This window comes from Ranitomeya variabilis, chromosome 3 (genome assembly GCF_051348905.1).
Source record: "Ranitomeya variabilis isolate aRanVar5 chromosome 3, aRanVar5.hap1, whole genome shotgun sequence".
NCBI lineage: Eukaryota > Metazoa > Chordata > Amphibia > Anura > Dendrobatidae > Ranitomeya > Ranitomeya variabilis.
Genome location: NC_135234.1, coordinates 317,856,110 through 317,864,481, shown reverse-complemented (window position 1 = coordinate 317,864,481; position 8,372 = coordinate 317,856,110).

Here is an 8,372-nt window from a genome sequence, read left to right as displayed (position 1 = left end):
ACAGCCACCAAAGCCAGACCAGACTAATCTCAGAGCTATTCTAAATGTAAGTATATACAGAGCGCTGCATTATTCTATTTTGTCTTATTATTCGCAAATGCTTAATTATATTTAACCCTAGAACGCATGACCATAAAAATCTACACTTTCACATACCTGGGCCTTTTAGGCCCATGTGCAAATGACATGGAATAACTCAAATAAAAATATTTTTCAAAGTTTATTTGAAATTGCAAAGTAAGGATGCATTCCCACTAGCGGCGCTGGGGTCTGCCAGGAGGGGATCCGTAATGGATCTGACCTCCTGGTGACCCCAGCTAAGGAGCGTACAGATACGCTTAGATTTCCTTTCCTGGACAAATATAACAACGCTTTCTTTTTTTTTCTCTTGGCTCTGGATGTTCCTGAAAATGTATACCACATCGGATCATAGCTTCCGTAGTTTGCCTTTGCAAGCATTTCATGTTGCTTCGCTCCATCATGGTAGACATTAAAAGTTCATAGCAAATTTCCGTCAAGAATAGACATCTCTTTTCTTCCTGTTGGCATGGAATTCTGGATGAGTTTCACTATAAGGGCAATATAAGCATACAGTTCCTCTTTTGTTATATTTTTACATGTTTTTTTATCTTACTGAAGCGATACGTTTTCCTTCTAAGTTAGTACACAAAACTACCTCATCTACAATATCATTTGAAAAAAATTTACAGAAAACATCTTTTGTAATCACATGTAAACCTAGTACAGGCCTAAAAGGCCCCAGGTATGTGAATATGGGGTATTCCCAAAAAAGAGTTGTTATACCGAAATGCCTGTAACATAAAAATATATGAACAACTGGAAATTACTAACAACTATATACCTGAAGAATACCTAGAGTTTCAGAATTCTAACTAAAGTAATCTTGCAGAAAATGGAAATCAATTAACCTATCGGGCCTGCGAGGGCCCAGGTATGCGTTCTAGGGTTAACTATGCATAGCTAAATCCATAATTAAAGTTGTTATTTGATTTAATAATTTAGTATTATATTGATGGTTAGCGGCATTATTTGTTTTAATAATTTAACCGTATATTTATTATGACATAATTTGTGTAATACAATAGTTAATAGCTGTTAATACATCCTAACTAATGTATTCACCGCTTGAGGTATTTAACCGTGTATAAAGACTTATTACATATGTTTTGCTTAACATAGACATATTTATCCAGTAGGCGCAAATTTTGTTGTGCTGTATAATATAGTTTTACGGTATAACCCGTATTTATGGAGTAAAATTAATATAGAAAGACTTATCCGTATTACATATGTTTTGCTTAGTATAAAAATATTTATGCAGTAGGCGCAAATTTAGTTGTGCTGTATAATATAGTTTTACTGTATAACCCGTATTTATGGTGTAAAATTAATATAGAAAGACTTATCCGTATTACATATGTTTCGTGTAACATAGTCATATTTATGCAGTAGGCGCAAATTTACTTCGCTTACTATATAAAACTTATTTGTCGTGTAAAATTAATATAGATAGCACAGAAAATTTACACAGTTAATTTATTTTAGATGGAATCCCAAAAACTTTTGGATTTTTCCGACCTAGTTGAGGATTCGCTATTAGGTATGTTTCACGCTTTATATAAATACAACTGTTAGTGTGCCATTCTAAGTAAGGGCTGTTTTGTATATTATTTTTATATTGTTTTATTCTTTCTTGTTTAAGATGAACTTATGAGGGACATCCCCGATGATTTTTTAAATGCCCTCAGCCTGCCTGCTCTGGAGTGTGATACACCTGGAGCGGTGTATAGTAACACTAATGAAGCGATAGCCATGGGAGGGCATTTAGTGCAAGACATCATAGGTGCGTTATGTGTCTGTGTGTCTGTGTGTGTGTATATATATATATATCTTTTAAGTATTTAGACGTGTAACTATATATTAATTCTTTACAGATGTCGACCTGATTCCAGAGCCAAATACCTCGGAACACATTCAGACGGCCACTGAAGACCTGTTGTACCAGACCCCCACACCGAGAAACAGCCCGGTTTCTAGAGCCCCAAAAAACCACAAGGGACTGCGAGCAAGAAAGGAAAAGGTAGCAATCGTATGAAAACGTGTTTTTTGCACAACAGCTCTGAGAAAATCCCACTTGCGCCTACTAAGGCCTATATCTTTATTTATAGCTTGTAAAGTGAAGCCTAGGAGAATTGTATTCGCAAAAGAGAATATACCTCTGCTAATGGAGAACCTCACAGAAGCTCCCGAAGCCGCCACGGCAATCGTCCACCCCGCATCGCAAGCTCGTAAGTGTATATTTTGATATACATGCATAGTCTCTGTACAACCAATGATACAGGTGCTTCTCCAATGAGTTCCTGGTCTCGCACATATCTGACACATGTATAATCTTTCCAGCAGCTAAGCGCAGAAACATGCGGCGGTCCCGCACATATTTGACACGTGTATAATCTTTCCTGCAGCTAAACGCAAAGTCATGAGAAAAACACCTCCAGCACCTCTACAGCCGTTATAGCTCTCCGAGAATGATGCGTCACCAGTGTGGTCTGCAATACAGACGGCTAATGGACCTGCTAGAATACCACAGGTATCACCGATGCCTGATGTGTGGTGCAAGGCCTGGGAAACCCTGTGCCGGCGGACCAGCGAGAAAAACTCCATTCAAGTGCTGACCAGCCATCGGCCAGTCGTGTGAATGACCCGGCGCTACTATACCCAGACGTGATAGAGGCACCCCAAAAACAAAAGCGAAAAACAAAGCATACTACAGAGCCAACAAGCACACCCAGCGCCGTGAGTGCCACAGCCCCGCTGACTCGTGAGGAGCTTGATCTGGATCTGGATCGTGAGGAGCTGATGGTAAGCAATCAGCCATAGAACCGTTCATTATACGTATGGCGAACACTATGCAACCGCCAGCGGCATATCTAACTGTACCTGCTAATTCTCTGGTGCCGGCCCCTCAGGAGCATCTAATTTGGGTGGCACATCTCATGCCTGTGTATCTAACTCTGTTAATGTTAAGAAGCGGTTAAAGAGGTCGTTACCTGTGGCTGTTAAGGTGTGTAAAAAGCCAAGGATTCAAGCAGCGGTGTCAGTACCGGCTAACGATACAGAATCTGTATCTGCGGCATCTACAAATCTGCTGCATGAATCCGTCAGATGGTGCCCCACTGAAATGCCTGTGTTTAAGGAACAGTTCACCCGCTACTTACGCTACAAACTCTGGGTCCCCAAAATAATGTTTTTTTGTGCTACTTTTGAAAAATTATTAGCCACACTATCCCCAACACATGCTAATAAGGCCGAACTATATGCACTCCGGAACCTGCAGCTGGATGGCGAGATAACATCTGCAGCTACCCCATTTTGACCGAATATGGTCGGGTACGGTGTGCATAAATCACCTAAAGCAACACTACCCAGGCATAATAGGGCTAGAGTTATAAAGAGGACTCTAAAATTGTTGGTCAGGGCTAAATGCGCGCTATGCGCTAGGAGACGTCGTGGTGGCGTGTGTCCTGCAATAGCTCTACAGACGCCACAGTTGTCGCCACAAGAGTCAGACCAGCATTCACATAGCCAAGATAACTCTGCAACTGCCACGCATGCAGCTACACAAAATTCACAAGCCTCAGACGCTGCCTTTGTCGCTGATGGTGATGTGTTCTGCCCCGATCATACAGTATTTTTACAACGCCTCTATCATCATCAAAGGGCCCTCCGCAATTTCAACGGTCATATACATACAGATCATTTTAGATTTGTAAATTTGGATCGTGTACAATCATTTGTAGAGGGCGTGAATATTGTTCATGACGGCATTCAGTCATTACTGGATAGAATTATCAGGGACATTGAACCTGGCGACTTTGTACAGTTAAGACCTGAAGGTGACAATACTTTCGACCCTATTTTCGCTACAAAACAGACCTGGGAAGATTTTAATTCTGAATCTTTTTTAAATGCTATTGCCCGCACACTTCAAAGTAATGCTGAATGCATAGCAACCAATTCGCTAAAGCTAGTCGTCACCATCATTAAAAACCGCCGCGGTGGTGTAAAAAGGCGGTTGAAATCTATAGCGAGCAGTCAGATCATTAAACAAAAGAGGCAATGGCTGTATGATTTTAACAATTACACAACAAATCTGTGCTTGGCTGCTAGTGTGTGCGCCCTGATGGACGACACGGATGTCGCTGATGCCGTTTTACTGAGCCGCTCTAAAAACATACACACAGCACTGGGCATCCCTGATGGTCAGTTAGTGAGTTTTAGCGACATTCCGGCATTTGAAAAATATTTGGGGATCACCATTAAAGTACTGTACTATAGTCAGGGTGATTGGCGTTACTTTCAGAGCGGCAATACAGCTAATGGTAAAACCGTATTCATATTGTTCCATGATAATCACTACTACGGTATAAAAAATATGAAGGGTTTTATCGGTACTGATTACTTTTGTGAGCTCTGCAATTCAGTGTTTCATCACAAGAACAATCATTCCTGTCAATATTTTTGTAAAGCCTGTCAGAGAGAGGATTGTGTAGAAAGCAGTGCCGACGAACAGCCCAGATGCCCTGTTTGCAGGGTTTATTGCCGCTCGAGCGAGTGCTTAGATTATCACACACAATTGGGTGTAGACGACTTAGCATTCTGCAGACTTAAAACATTTTGTGATGAATGTGCAGCGCCCCAGAGTCCTGGTCGTTGCAGTACTGTGGCTCCGCCACTATGGGGAGCTATGGTGCGTCTGATGGCACTGAAGGAGTTCATCTGATCAGGTATCACAGACACCAATACATTTCACAGCTGGGCCTCCGGGGGGAGCTAAGGGTGCTATTCATTAGGCCACTCCCCACCATAGTGGGTAAACTGGGGGTCAGGCAGGAGGTTAGATCAGAAAGCTGACTGGGTTGGAACCAGGCAACACCTTGTGGCAGAGGGTGTTGTAGGGGAAGATACAGTAGGGTCTCTGTTGGGGGTGGGATCCTGACAGAGGCTTGGCAACAAGGAAGAACGTAACGGGACCGTGCCTGCTCCGGGTAGCGGCGGTACCCAAGAAAGGATTAGAAGCGAGATAGATTGTGCTGAGTGAGAAACGAGATCACGCAAAGGAGAAATACCAGTAGGAGTCGTGCTGTAAGACCGAAGCAACATCCTACTGAGGCGCACTACCGGTGGCCGGAACGCCGAGGGAGTATAATAACATTCAGCTTCAAGCAATACTTCAAACAGCAGCAGGGCAGTCAGTCTAAGGCGGGCTGTCTAACACATATCACCTATGCAATCTTGGGGGGCAACTTGTGGAGAGGGGCGACTCTAGGGTCCCGGAAGAGCTCCGAGCCTACCCGTCAAACGGGTGCCGTCCCAACCAGAACATCAGGGAGGGACGGAGGATTAGCAGAACATCATCTAATCGAGTTGTGAGGGAACTTAAGAAACAGACACAACAGTTGTGGGGGACTTTCCGTAAGCACAGCAGGGAAGGACCACAACACATAGCGCTAGTAGGAAGGCACCGATTTCCACCTGTGAAGAGAACTCTGGAGGTGCCATTGGACCGGCCGGACTTGCGCAGCCTGGTGAACCGTGTTCCGGACTGAGGACCCAGAGACCTTCAGTAAAGAGGTAAAGAGACTGCAACCTGTTGTCCTCGTTATTTACTGCACCGCACCACCACAGCGTCACCACCATCATCCATATCCATCATTTACTGTGCGCCCCACGGCAGGGTCACGGACCGGGGCCTAGCCGCCGTGACAACCCCAGAACAGAGACTCAGAGGCCCGGTACCGGGTACCCCTCGGCCCTGCGGCGGTGGGGGCGCCGCAACTTGGCGTCACGAACAGGATCTACTTAAGCCTGAAGAATCAGGTCATGTGTGCCTTGGAACTGTGATTTGTTGTGCTTGGACTGTACTTTATTGCAAAGACTGCTGCGCCATTTACCGCCAAAATCCGCCGCCATTACAGCGCTGAGGAGAGCGCAGGAGAAGAGGGGCGTGGAGTGGGCGTAGGCAAGCTGGAGAGCGCGAAAAACAATGGCCGCCCAGTCTAAATATTTCTGCACCGTGAGGACGTGTCCGTCAGCAGCAGAGATCCGCGTCCTAATCCTCAATGGAGGGCGGAGACCGAGAAAACGACACCGCCCACGAAGGAGAGAGCGGGAAAAGGACCAGGAAGTGACCCACGTGGAGGACGCTATGGCCAGCAGCTCCGAACCCGACAGTGGGGTTGAAGTGGAAGTCTCCCCCGACTACCCGAATGAGCAAAGCAGCCCGTTCTCCGTGGACAGCACTGAATTTCTGCGGGTCGAGATGGAGAACCTGATCGACCAACTCCTCCAATTGAGCATGAAGGCCCAGGCTCCGCACCAGGCAGCGCCGGAAGAAGGTCCTCAGGCGTTGGATCCTGCATTGTCACCGGAGCAGCCGCTGAGATCCTCGTCGACACCGCCGGAGGAATCTGCCGCGGAGGAGGCCCCTGCATCGGCTGGTGAGTCCGCTGACCCCGTCCCACCGGCCGAGGGCTTACTAGTAGGCCCCGTTGCGGCACCCCCTCTTCCCGGGACCCATAGACTCTAACGCCTGTTACCCTGGGAGGAGGCCACGGGCATGGAACACCGCATGAAGGCCCCGATTGCGCCAACCACCCTGCTGTGCGAAGTCCGTGCGGAGCACACAGTGTGTCGCTGGATGAACCCAGGCTCTAACCTTACGGGGTTCCCCAGGGTGGAGACCCAGGAAGGGGAGATGGTACAGGCCCTAAGCTGGGAGGAATACCGGGTCCAGCTAGAGCAACAGTGGAAAGAGGAAGAGAAGACATACCAGGCCGGGCTGTAGGCTCACCATCAAAAGGACCTGGCGGTTAAGGACCGGGCCCGCAAGGATCCCGCTGCTCAGCAGGCCCCGCGCAGACAAGGCACCGTCATTGACTTTAAGCTCCGTGGAGGTTGGGGCTTTATAAAGGAACCGGGTCTATATGCCGAAGTTTTTGTTAACCGGCGGGATGTAGAGTCACATCTTAGAGAGGGCCACCCAGGCCGGGATCTTTATCCGGGGGATGATGTCGTTTACACCCGGCACCTTGGGGAGAAGGGGTGGTTTGCCCTGAACGTCCACAAGAGGCACAGTTCCATGACCCCCTTGCCTAGGGTGACCGAAAAGTTGTCCCCCGTGGCCAGGGTGCCCCCTTGTGACCGGCCCACGGTTACCACTGAGACCACCGTGGTCACCCCAACAGGCACCATTGTGAAAACCACGACTTGCCGTGTCATGACCTCCACCGCTGTTGTGGCCACGCAGGCACCTCCTCAAGTGACCAGCGTGTCCACTGCCCGCATCGCTGCAGAACTGAAGACTGTGGGTACACAGACCCCCAGATGGGACGACAGACCCCCTTATGCAGTACCGGGCGGCTCGCAATACCCAAAGGGGTTGCCCCCGCCGGTGCTGCCTCCTGGGTGGTTTTGAGTAGACGTTCCCGTATAATGCTTTAAAGATGTACATAGTTCTTAACTGTTTGTTTCCTGATTTTTGCTGCTGAACCCGTCCAGGGTTAACTCTTAAGGGGATCCTTCTGTGGACCTGGGATCCCTATTGTTTTGCTTTTGTTGATTTTTCCAAGTTTTGGTACAAGTTTATAGTTGAAAAGAACTGCTGAAATCATGAACAGTGCATGATCCGAACTTTTTGTACATAGTTTGCACCTTATTAAAGGCGCTCCCTACTGGTTTTACTTAAAGAAGGACTCTTTGTGAAGATACCACACTGGAACCTTTGCTGAGTATGGACTGGTAGCTTGAGAAGGCGTGCTACCTCATAGAGACTTGGTCCCCTCTTAAAGGGGATGTTTATCTGTTACGCTTAAACCGTGATATTGCTTTAAGACTGGGAGCAATAATGTCTTGACCAAAGAAAGTGATGATAAGGTTTACATGAGTAAGTTATATGTATTTGATTAGTTAAATTGTGAAGAAATACTGATGATGTTCTCTGAGAAGAAAAAGTGAAAGATAGAAGAAGGATGCAGTGGGCCCGTAGGGATAGAGGTGGTGTCCAGCATGCATGATAGAAAGAAAGATAATGAGAAGGCTTAATGTTCAATAGAAAATGTTTTGATAATGTTGATAGATAGTTAGGATAGAAGGTAAACCCTGAGTCCTCACAGGAGTCATGTAGAGATGGCTCAGTGCAGTCATGTAGAGATGGCTCAGTGCTCTTAAACTGAAAGTAATGTTATGTTCTATACTGTGTATAGTAGTTGAAAAGGCAGTAGGCCCTGGCTGAACGGGGCGGTCCTGTAACCGAAAGGAGAGGCAGAAGGTCTGGTGCCGATAGGACAGGC